This window comes from Paralichthys olivaceus, chromosome 23, assembly GCF_024713975.1.
Source record: "Paralichthys olivaceus isolate ysfri-2021 chromosome 23, ASM2471397v2, whole genome shotgun sequence".
Lineage (NCBI taxonomy): Eukaryota > Metazoa > Chordata > Actinopteri > Pleuronectiformes > Paralichthyidae > Paralichthys > Paralichthys olivaceus.
The window spans coordinates 3,881,176-3,894,222 of NC_091115.1; the positions used below are offsets into that span (position 1 = coordinate 3,881,176).

Sequence of the window (13,047 nt, forward strand, 5' to 3'; positions counted from 1 at the left end):
GAGGCGACAGCTGAGAAGATGCTCAGGTGAACTCAGGGGACGACGGTGTGTCGACTGGTGGTGGGGATGCACATGCTGCCTCTCCGGGTTGTTTCACAGGAGATCAAATAAAATGTCTGACACTTTCCACTTCTGTTAACATGTTTTTTTGAAGCCTCCCTCTTTAAAAGTCCATCATCACACCCTCCTCTTCCTCTGTCCCTCTCCCACAGGGGCTAAAAGTGCTCCCCACGATTTACACCCTCCAAAACACATCGACGACATACATCAGGTAAGCTCTGTGCAGAGCCCGAGCTGCCAGAGGTCTGCTATCACTCTACGACTTCCCTGAACCTTCCTGTTTTTCAGGCAAGCGGCCGACCTCTCGCTGCTTGATGCACGGCTAACGGAGCGAGATGCATTACGCAGACGGAACTTGGTGGAATTACATTTCTTTTTATGCCGCTCCCTCCCCTGCGAAAGTGATGTTATTGCACCTTATCGCACATCTCCACTGTCTCTCAGCTCGACGGCACAAAACACAGGAGCCATGTCCCCACATTAAAGAGAGTTAATACTCTTCAATAATAAATATACTATTTATATTGCGCTATTCCAGTCTTACCGGCTTGACAGTTAAATTCACATTCACCCATTTGTGCACACACCTCTATACCCAGCACTTTTCTTTATCACAAACTATTAATTTACTCTTTGGAGTTTAGTATTTTGCCAAAGGACTGGAGGAGCAGGGAATCAAACCACCAACCTTCTGGTTAGTGGATGCCTCTTGATTCATGCCGCACCAATTAGTACACGACCAGCATATGCTGCTGTGTCTTGAGAGCTGTGAGTCATCTCATTAGCTGTTAATCCAGAAAGGAGAGGGTTGAGTTAAAGGCCACGTTAAAATAAAGTGTCCTCATGAGTGGCAATTTATTTTTTGATGACAAACACGGGGACAGTATCGAAAATGCCTCCAACCAGCATGTGAGGCTGTTTGAATAAAGGACAGATGGCTGCATTGTTTTGTTTTTTTGTTGAAGAGTATCTAAGAATAAATGATAAATAATGATGATAAAAATAAAAATGAAAATAAGTTTCATACAGGATACATTTTCACTGAGAAAAGTCACAAAAAGTTAAATCGCTGAGCGCATATAAGATTGTGGTATGTTTGGGACCTCAATACTTAGTTTCCTGCATCGGCTGCATCCTCCGACAGCCGTGTAAACCTTGTGGGCCGAAATGAAACGGCATGACCAGCTGGTCCCGCATTTACAGCTGCATAACATTTTCAACCATCTCTCACCGACACCAGAGGGAGAACTAAATGCAACAAAAGCTTTGGAAGCGGGAATAAAGTAAAATGTAAAAGAATCTTCCTCTCTGTCATTGATGAGACAAATATCCACAAAGTCTGAAAAGACAGCGTCAGAAAATTCAGCGCAGACATCGCATGTCAGAGGTCAGCGTCAGAGCTGCAAGGCCACGTGTATCGCTCCCATCAAACACTGTCTTGCACAGACAGGAAGACGAACATTACTGCTGTAACCATTAAGTATTAATCCAGTGTGCTCTGCTGCAATTTGAAAATCCAATTCACTTTGTGCAGTAGGACGGGAGAGCCGAGAGAAAGCTCTGCCTTGAACCCATCAGTGGAGCTTTGAGACAACCGTAACCCCTGGTGTGAGGAATTGTTCGCCACGAGCAATTACAGTCCTGTGTGCCACCACATTTCTGTTCAAACTCTCATATATTTTTAATGCATCTGGGCTTTTCCACATCGATGCAATGAAGTTACTGTTCGTGTTTCAAATGCACCAAAGGGGAGCTTCAAATCTTCAAATCTTGAAAATGGAATACAAATTGGTGGAATTTAAAAGCTGCTGCAGAGTCTTGTGGGAAAGATCTGACTGCATCAAGTGAATCTTCAAGGCGTGAGACAGACGTTAGATTACGCATAGAGAAATATCTTGAATTATTTTGTACTTTCCAAAGCGAACAAAAGTGTATTCTGACGCCTGGAGGGAAATGCACAGAAGAAGAAATCCTTTTATCAGAAGAAGATAAATTACAATATTACAAATTTGAGTTGAGTCATTTGAGTTCATGACAACATGGAGGACGATTGATTCTCTCTCTCTTGATATCTTCTGTCGTAGGACTCGAACTCTGCATCACTGTTTAAAGGAGCAATATCGAGACACATTTCTCTCTTTCTTATGATTGTTTTCTTATCCTCTCAGTTCATTGAACCAAACATATTCTGCTCTTTGTCGTGTTGTTCCTCTCCATCATGCTGCTCTTGAACACGGTGGATGTTTTCCCAGGGTGATACATGATGTTAGAATTACACACAGAGCAGACGCATGGATCTTCTTTTGTTTTTTTAAGGTCTACCTGCACTGATGTTGCTAAGAGACTGTTGAGTTTTTACCCGATCCTCCCACATTTCTAAAATACCTTTTTTATTTTCCTCTTCACAGCAAATGTTCAAGGACTTTTAAGTGCTTATTTATTCACTTAGGCAGATCCGGTTGTAAATGGGCTGTTTTTTTAGTCTGTGGTGATGCAAGCTGCAGCTTTTCAGTCCTGAAACTGTGAAAGTGACCCTGCACAAAGAGCTGTTTATCCAAAGTTCAGTAACCAAATTCAACACTGCACTTCTCTGGGCCTTTAACAATACATATGCCAAGCTGCCTCCCTTCGCTCCGTGGCAGGACCCCATGTCTGCTCTGCCCTTGAAGTGAATGATACTAAAACCAAATCGGTTCCACTGGCGAAGAATTCTCCATCTTGCGTGCGCCGAGAACAGAACTCCTGTTGCATCTGGTCCCGATTGGCCGAGCAGGGTCCCAGTTGCCAGGCAACCATCCAGCGGTGTAAGGGGCCTATAGCTGACAGACAGCTGCTAATGAAGTCCGGGTGGCGGGTAGAGGGAGTGCGCTACACAGAAAGGGGCTATCCGACCTCTTTTCTCATGCCTCACACGTCCTGTGGTCCTGTAACACCAAGGTAGGGGTGTGTATCTACACCCGTGCACACACCAGCACTCACTCAGCTGATTTGCTTCCTCACTGTGTGTTTGTGTGTGTGTGTGTGTGTGTGTGTGCCTGTGGAGCATCCTCCCACAGGGGCCAGAGTCAGTTGCTTGAATGCAATATCGTCTGAGACATCCCCCACCTCTTACACCATCACCATCCCCCTCATCACCCAATGAGTAATATTTACACAGTGGTAGGAAAGACATCCATAAGCTCTATACATGCTCACAAGGTTTCAAAGAGAGAAGCCAACATCTCTCTTTTAGAGGTTTTGAAAAATGGAGGATTCAGAGGCGTAAGGACACAGATGGCAGCCACGCTGAGCAAAGTGTTGATTGTCGTGCACGAGCAGGTCACACATACAGATCCTGCACAGTGAGCGTGCTCTGTCTGCTTGGACTCACAGAAGATTCGATGGGAACTGGGATGACACCCAGTAGAGCACACGATTCAGTCTGGATCCAGACTTTTATTTGGATCTGCATCGACAATACTCATCAAGATCCGTTTATTGTTCACTTGGTTATTGATGGAAATGTGAAAGAAAGAATAAAACACCCTATCTCACAATGTGAAAGAGAAACAAATTTAAAATCTGTACCTTTACCCAGATCCTTTCAAAGTTGAATGGGTCCCATCCTTCCACCAAGGTTTGCTGAAATCCATTTGGTAGTTTCTGCATCATCCTGCAAACAAACAAAAGAACAGGAACAGTGAATATCTGACGTAAACATAATGAAAAGTCACAAAGGACAACAGTCAGTTGTGATACCTGACGTTGTCTCCATTCACAATCATAAAGTAGTGGTCTCTGCTGTTTTTATGTCTTTTTTGGTTAACATTTATGAACCCTTCTCAAAGATTTCGGTTGGGGTTGATGTTGCTGCTGGTGGATCAAAAACGATGTCTTAGGATGATGCCTCAGTTTTTAGTGAGAACACAAAAGGAAAGTCTTTTATCTTCGCTCCCATTTCACAAAGCCATTAATCCTCAGTAATAAACTGAAAACTATAATAAATATATTAACAAGCACTTTGACACAAGAAATATAATATAATATAATAATCTAATCCTTTCCCTGAACGTCAGTCTCATGATCATCTCTCTTCAAGTCTCAACAGTGACAAAATATCACCATAAACACTTTTGGAGACAATGTGCTCATCTGTCCATCTGAGCCATGGACATGACATGACATCATCTCGTTGTCCAGTGGACAATGAATCTTCTTATGTGGGGAAAAAAAGAACAAGATCGTCGGGACCCTCGATAGATAAGAGCCTCCCGTCAAGGTCTTCCAACACTTTCTCTCTGCTGGCAACAACTGATTTATGGCGTCCCATAAAGGTTTTATGAGGTCGGTGTCAAAGGGCCTTGTATTCTCGTCTGCTGTGGTTTCCACTGTATGTTTCGGAGAAATGATGGACCACCTGTCTGGTGCATCATGGGACTACACGGCGAGGGAAGGAATCGTTATATGTTGAAGTCACATGATATAATTCAGAGGAAGTGGAGGTATTTATCTTTATTCTCTGTGGTGAAAGTCCAAGCAACATACAGCATTTTGATTTTCTTTCTACAAATATATATTACACCACAGCCATTAAATCTTAAAACTGCTCAAACAGCCAATCATTGCTCATCTATGTGACAGGAAATGACTTCCTTCAACAGCTGACGTATATGGAATGTGCAGGTGGCCGCATCCTGTCGTCTTCTGCACAATGCATTATTTCCTGCTGAATGTTTCGTGCTCTCTATTTCAAAGGCAAAGTGTCTTGGCCCTGCTGAGAGGCCAGATAGGCAGCAGACATAAATAATTCACGCGGCTGCAAGGGCAGGATACACACAGGCTCCTGAGAGATCGCACCAGTGCCGGACTGGTTATTTAGGCTGGAGCGAGGTGAAGAAGAAGCTCTGACGTCTTCCTCCGAGGCCTTGGGAAGGTTTTTGACGCAGGATGATTCCCAAGTTGAAAATAGTACCACGGACACTCTCTGGGGTTTAGAAATGGAGTAAGAGCTGTGACTGCAGTTGTAATTGGCTGGGGTTAAGATCCTAGATGCAATATCGGCTTGGCACTACAAATAGAAAAGGGAGGGAGGCAATTACCTACGTCAGCGAGAGGGAAAAGGGGTGAAATACATTTACTGAAATGAACAAAATGAAAGAATTTCTTTGCCCCGAGGGACTGATAAAAAAAAAAAATAAAACTGTTAAATGAAGGTGGGTCACAGCATCGAAACACTCAAATAAACTGAGAAAAAGCATCAGAGACAAATCACGATTCTCTTAATTAATTCATAAGTTGATAATCGTGACTCATCTCTGGGAACTTCCATTTCCCTCCAATTCATCCTGAACAGAGCATCAGCAGCACCGGACGCTCTATATTTAGTACGCTGAGCGGAAGTATAAATAAAAAACCCAGGCAGGCTGATTAAGTCTCCTCAAGAGTGGAGAAGTTTAGAATTAAACAGAAAGGCTAATTAGCCAAAGCCATCGGGCATGAAATGAGAGTGAAGCCTCTGCACAATGTGTGACTCAGAACATGCATGCATGCAAAACTGCAGTCGACGTGTAATCAAGAGATATCACTGCAGACGGTGATCAGCGGTGGCAGCTGGGAGTCAGAGCTTATTGATATTTGGTTTGCGGAGGTGAAAATGATTTCATTTTGAGTTGTTATGGGGTCGTTTATAAAAGCATATTTGTGGGTCGAAGCACAGGATAACTTGACAATGAAAGGTTAAATACATTAAAACAATTATTAGATGTTTTCATTGATCACAGAAATTATTCCAGCTCCAAGCTCAATACAAAGAGGAAATGCAAATACCATGGACTATCAACTATTCAACCTGGCCACCATAGTCCTGTAGATGTTGCCAGACTCTTAGCAAAGACCCAGAATAAAAATAAAAGTCTTTTATAGGGGAAAAAAATCGCTTTTGTGGACTGTCGCAGTTGCCACATAAGATTACATTGTAGCCAGATTTGGCACAAGAAGCCCAAAACATTATTTACTTATTAATTTATATAAAACAACTATTTAAGGTCATGAATGAATCTTCAAGCCAAGTTAATATAGATGTTGTGATCTGTTGGAGTTCAACTGATGGTCATTAAGTTGCAAAAAAGTTGAATAGAAAGCAGGAATCTCCATTTAAATAAACAGTTGCCAGCTTTCAATGCTATCCTTTGTCTCTATCGATTGTGATTCACAACGATGGATTTGCAATTTCAAATTGAGGCTGATGAGGCTAGAACCAAATCCTCTGGATACATGGGCTCCAAAGGCATCTCCTCCAGAGGTAGAAGGTCGTTCAGTATCCCTCCCTTGAGAGCATCCAGGAACACAGCAGGAAGAGAGCTAAATGCATTTTAAAGCCCTGAACATTTCCCACTTAATCATGGCAGGTCAGACTCTATCGACCTGTGGCAGAATTCGACCAGGGTCGAGCTCGTTCCAGTGGATTTATACCCTGAGCTATTAGCTGGTGCCTCCCACCTGGTCCCATAGCAACCAGGCTACATACATCTATGACTAGATGCTGATTATATCATCATAGATCTTATTTCAGCAACTGACCACTGTAATTAGCATAGACATTATTTTACACCGAAGCATTTAGTCTGGAGTCACGTGTAACAGGAAGCTATTAGCCTCTTGAGCTCCTGTTCTGGCTGACAGAGATCCCGGACCGCACGCTGGTCCAAACAGTTGGCCGCCGTCCATCCTCTCAGGCCAGTGTGATTCAGGGATTGCAGCTCAGCGAGTGAAAACCCACACTGAAGCCCTGGGAACGGGATGAAATCGACTTCCTCCTCATTAACAGCAGAATAACGCGCGGAGAAGCAAAGGTCAGCCGCCGTGGTCGAGCTGAATCTTAATAACCCACCAGCGAACACAATGAAGCCTGTTGAACACGATCATTCCAGGTGGGACGGCTTCAAACAACGCCTTAGTTCAGACGATTGTGTTGATTTCAGAAGAACAAAAAACAGAAACAGCCTCCAGGGGGAGCTATGTTCTCCAAATCCCCAAGTGTGTACAGAGGGAAAAGGAAATAATTTGCAGATGTGTTCACTTTTAGACACTTGACTTCTATCTTAAATTTTTTCTTTCCTGCTTTGCTGAGCCATGATTTATTCATGACTACTTTCTGCTCGGACCATCCTCACAGGAAGACCTGGAGGGGGAATCAATAGAGACAAGAAAGAAAAGCTCTCTCCCTTTTCCCTCCAAATGTATTCATCTCACTTCTCTGTGGATAACCTCCTCTATCATGTCACTGATCAGATTGAAAATACACCGTCCTCTGCCTGAAGGTGCAGTTCAGCCAATTTGATGAGAACTTTTGTTTTTGGTCTGATACTCCGTCCGGCGAGTCTGGCAAGATGGACAGGTAGACAGACAGAGTGTCCATCAACCCAGACAACAGAGACTGAGTTCAAACGGCTGCGTTATTTTTCTGAAAAAATAAGCTCCTCATCACCCCTTATTTTTATATCCAAAGTAATGACTTTCATTTTATTGCATCTTCCTCCATGTGTTTGGAAGTCTGTGATGTCGAACTTCAGGGAAAGATTTGAAACACTGTACTGGTTAAAGAGGAAACCAGCCAGAGAAAAATGTCTCTATAGTTCTGAAATAAATGACTCAAACATGAGTGGCACACTAGTCACGATGTCCTTTTTACACAACCTGTTCAAGGCCTCGCCATTCTGTATGAAACGGTATAAAAAAACAGAATGTAGCGGCACGGTGGGACAGACACGTCACATGTCTGATTTCAGAATGCAGACATGTCTAAAAAATCACACGGGGGGGTGGGATCACGCTGGTGTGTTTGGTTCGGTGAGTTGGCGTGTGTTTAACATGTTATAATGAGGAATCCTAGCAATACTTCAACATTATTCACATATATTTATATACTATACTACTCTGCATCATCCTCTGTGTGGAGGGTGATTCAACTGTGTGAGTCAGAGCACAGGGTCAGGGGAAGAAAGTAGGTTTCATTCTGTGTAGGTGGAAGGAACCGAAAGACTTGGAGAGCCATGATGAAACTGGAACCAGGAAGAAGTTACAGCCTGGTTCACATCCAGGTTTGAGTTGGTTTAACCTCTGATTTTGTCAAAGAAAAGACGGTTTAAGGAAAACTGCAGAAAAAGCTGACGAATCCTTTATGGTTTTTCACAATAGCCGATTCTTCTCACACTGTAAATGAATCCATATTTAATGTAGAATATTGATTCTAGCAGCAGTAGATCATAATTCAGTATATTGATGTTTATGAATACTTGAGTCAAACATACGTGAAAGGCTCAGCGCTGTTATCTCATTGATTAATCGATAGTGTTTCAGGTGAGGCAGACGATTTCCACAACAGTGTAATTGTGAAATTGTTGCTGTGAGCTTCGCCGCAGAGCCTGTGATCTAATCTCCGTTATGAGGTGTGTGTGTGTGTGTGTGTGTGTGTGTGTGTGTGTGTGTGTGTGTGTGTGTGTGTGTGTGTGATGGCGCTCTGGCTTTTTATGAGCTCGGGCCCTGACATCAGGAACGTATTTCATAAACAGTCTCGGTCCAACTAAAAGATTATTCAACCTCTGGTGTGTTGATGTAAACAAGATAAGGGGCCGCAGTGGGAACACGGTGGAAATATGTGTGACCTGGACTGCACATCATGTTCAAAGATCAATTGATTGTCCTGTTTCGCTCTAATAAGTGGTTGCATGTCATTCAATCTGCACCATAGAAATCTAACAAGTTAAAAACACTAAACTGTGCCTTATACAGTATCAGATAAATGACCAGAGAGCCAAAAAGGAAGAGTGCATCCGTAAGGTTACGACTGAATCAAAAGGAATCACATGACAGCAGCCTCCCACACACACTATGCATCTCTTGTACTTCCCATATGCAGTTAAACTGACTTCAAGGAAGATTTTCACACAGTTAGACACGGGAGGAGTGTGTGTGTGCAAAGTTTAAATAAGGTGAGCTGATAAAAAAAAGTAGACATGACTACCCCCCCCTTCAGATATTCTCACTTTTTCCAAACAGCTAAAACAAAGTCCTCTTTGTGTTCAGAAAAGATTCAGAACAACGTGATGAATATTTTTTTTTTAATGAAAAATTAAAGTCCTGCTTTGGGAAAAAGAGTAGACAAAGTGCCGCAAGAGGAGTCTGTCCTCGAAAGAAACTAGAAGTTCAGTCAAGCGCGTGCCTCCGCAAAAGCCACTGTCCTCTTATGAAACCAGGTTTGAATCTGCTACATCTGTATTTTCATTTAGATCCACACCAGATTACACAGTCACTCAGATCCATGCACTACTTTCTCTCTGGGGAACTGGTGAAGAATTCACACAAAAAAAACCCCTTAAAATAATTCCCATGTCCAAACCCTTTTTCTAGATCTACGGCAAAATGTATTGGGTTCTTTCTTGGGCCATCCTTCCATAAAGTTTTGTATGAATCCATTCAGAATTTTTTACGAATTCCTGACAACAAACAGACAAACAAACCCAAATTTCATGTGCAATCGTAGCCAACATTCTCTTGTGTATTATAAGGTAGTAACCGCACAAGCAGGCTTGGTGAGGTTGATGTCGAGCTCATGTTAATAAAGCAGAATTTTCCTCACCACCTGCACAGCTGCTGATGGACCAAGCTTCGCAGCAGCGAAAATAACAAACATCTGTCACAACGATGGATTCGGCTCCAGATGTTCACTCTCACTTCTGCTGCTGTGTTATGAGGCCAGTGATTCTTCTCCCAAAAACAATAAATGTTGTTTTGGTTGCAGCTGAATTATTTTACTTGCCAATGTAGAACAGGGTGTATATCTTTATCTGTATATAATAGCAAATGTTTATGCATGTTCTGTAAAAAACTGAGAGGGCAGTTCTGTGTGAGACAGAGACGCTACTTTTGCTGTGGTTTTATATGTTAATAAAACTACAATAAGAATCATAAAACTATCTCACTCTCCACCTTCAATCCAAACGACCCATACATCCGGCGGGCAGCGAGGAGGCGTCTCCTAGCAACTAGTTCTCAGCTGAAGCATTGGGTCAGCTGGCCTGTTCTGGAGCGGAGGACATTGGCTCAGCACTGTGGTGGGTCTGAAGAACTGTCCCCATGCAGGACGGACAGAAATTCAACAAGTGTGCGGAAAGATTAAGAAAATACTGTAAAAAAAAAAAAATCTATGTTAAGGGACGTGTGTTCTGTGCAAAGCTGAACACAGACCCTGACAGAATGAAGAATGATTTTGTATTGAATGAATTATGCCTCACTTATCATTCTAGTAGACAACATCACAGCTCCGTCAAATTAATGCGGCGCGGTAAAGCGGAGCACTTCATCACGTGGGGCGTAAATTCCCTGCCCGGACAGATTTACATTGATTGAGCACACAGAGATGAGATGAACACGCCCCCTTCTGGCAATAAAACGCCACAATCAATGACCCGTCGGACTCTCGTCGCAGCTGCACCCCAGTCAGTCAGCCAGGTTTTAAACAGTCCAGCGATATGAGGAGTCAGTGTGAGGAGAGAAATGTAAAGAAACGGAGCTCAGCAAACTTCAGAGAAGGCAAAGTGGATTCATTATGTCTTCATCAATTTATGAGACATATGATGCTATTTCAGTTCTTTCCTTTAGTGTGTTGTGAGTTATATGGGTGAAATTCTGAGTTTCAATTGGGTTTAACCCTGAGAGAAAGAACCATTCGAGATCAATTCCACCAAAACACCTTTTCACTCACTCTTGGGGGGACTCAATATGTCAAGAATGCCCATACAGAATTTCATTACGAGGACATGGGCTAACAGTGACCTTGCCTTTTGACCACCTTGAGTCTGTTTGTGCTAAATTTGAAGAAATTTCCCCCAGGGCATTCTTCACATATCAAATTCAAGGGGCCAAAATAACGGGGGTTTGTGGGGTTGCAGTGACCTCAACAAGAATTGGACACACAGACAAACCAAAAACACGATGCCTCCGGCCAAAGCGGCTGCGTATGCATAAAGCACAAGTAACCTTTTAGGACCCTAAACTTCATTATTGAAGATAGCAATAAACCACAGCAACATCACCATGGTAACGTCTTTCCTCTTCCTATAGCAAACACAGCAGAAGGCGACATGAATTAACCAAAGTATTTTTAGCAGTTTATTGCCATCTTAAGATTTTCATGACATTTTCACAAAGGTCCTTAATTATCTGCATGGTGACTCTTGAAGTCATTGCATCTGAGGCACGTAAAAAATATGTTTATGTTACGTGAGCTGCTTCTTAGATTGATGACGTATAAGATGGTTGTTACAGGATGTTTGCCTTAAATATTATTATTAGTCACACACAAGCTGCTCTGCTCTAACCTGAGGCAAGAACATGACCTTTACCAATAATGTTCACAAAAATAATTTTCTGACTGTGTGAAAAGAATTTCTTTACCATCTGAGTAACCTCCACAATTCATGCTTAAGTATCACATTTAGACATTTAAGAAGATTCAAAAGCTATTTCTTTTTAAGGATACAAAACTGGTCATGCGAAAAGAACAACCTGATTAAACACAGCCATGGTCACCTAAAAAATAAAGATGGAACTGGACAAAAGCTTTGACCGTGCATGAATGGTCAGATTTTAATCCGTCCCCTGCAACAGCTCACCAAAGGACAGAGTCAATTTTTATGGTTGTGTTTTACAGCAAACGCAGACACCTCAACATGGAGCAAGCGAATTTAAACCACTGACTGTAGCTTATCTCCACGGCTCAGCACCGGCAGCGTTAGAAATCGTCAGCAGAGACGAGCGTGCTGCCCCACAGCCCATCACAGAGGAAGTAACACGACGTAATTACACTTTAATTCAGGCCAAATCAATATCTGCTGAATGAAAATTAGCTTTAACGAGCAACTTATTATGTTGCAGCGAAATTGACACCGTGGGTTCATTCCTCCTTTAATGCTCTCGTAAATTCATAAAGGGAGTCATCTAAGGAACACAATGCATGATGGGAACATTTCCTTTGCACGTACAAGCAGTAAAATAACATGAGATGTGTTATATTTTGAGTGTATTTCACGTTGTTACGTCCCAGAGAGAAAAAAACTAGGCAATAACAATTAGAAGTAGAAAAATAAAACAATAGTGAACAAGTGGGAAACTGTATGAAACAATTGCAGGTCCTAAAAGTCAAAAAAACCTGTTCATAATAAAATTGTAGCTTGTGCAACATGTAACATGTTTACTACATATAGCATTGTTTGTAGTTTTGCTATTAAATTTGATTCATATTCCCCTGAAATGTAAAATAATTTACGATTCAACAGATGTTTATCTACTGGCTTCTGACAGTTTTACATGCTGACATAAAGCATTGAATATAAAAACCTCATTAACCAGACTTTTGATATAACTTTTATAAAATAGTATTTTAGTTAAGAGAACTGATAGACACCGATAAAGGAGGCATTTCCGTGGACATTTCCAAGGCTAATTACCCACAATTCATAGTGTTGCGGGTAAACAGACCACATTAAAGAAGCAACGAACATTGACGTTACAAATGAGAAGTTTGTTAAAGGTATAAACCAAAGACTGCGTTCAAGGAAAAGATATTTATCGTGTTTGTTGGATTAAACTGCGGCCAGGCACCAGGAGGCAATCAAGAGGCTTTGGCTTCACCTGTGTGCAGCAGTCGGCCATCTTGTCTCCAGTATAAACACACAGCTGGAGCTGATTAACTCCATTCGTGTAGTTGTTCTTCACAATGGAGCAAATTAAAAAGTAAATAATTCACAAATTACCTCCTGTCCACTGGAGCCTGGATCTTAGTGACGTCAGGCGTTGAGTCCCTCCAGCAGCCACTTCAATAAAACTTCTTAAACTCGCTAAGTTAAGGGTGTTAGCATCATGAAGCTAACGTGACGTGACGTGTGAGCACACTCAAACACTCATCAAGCAACTTTGTGACGTTTCAGGCCCCGGTGACGGGTTTTCCGG

General features: G+C 42.2%; 1 protein-coding gene across 1 annotated transcript in view; it reads right to left on the reverse strand.

The window, feature by feature from the left end:
• ppfia2 (PTPRF interacting protein alpha 2) overlaps nucleotides 1–12,995 on the reverse strand; it is a 172,525-nt gene extending 159,530 nt beyond the window's left edge. The window contains exons 1-2 of the mRNA XM_069519333.1: nucleotides 12,852–12,995; nucleotides 3,628–3,712 (exon numbers count right to left, since the gene is read on the reverse strand). The gene's annotated coding sequence lies outside the window, so the exon portion shown is untranslated. The remainder of the gene's footprint in view (nucleotides 1–3,627; nucleotides 3,713–12,851) is intronic.
• Nucleotides 12,996–13,047: the final 52 nt, after the last annotated feature.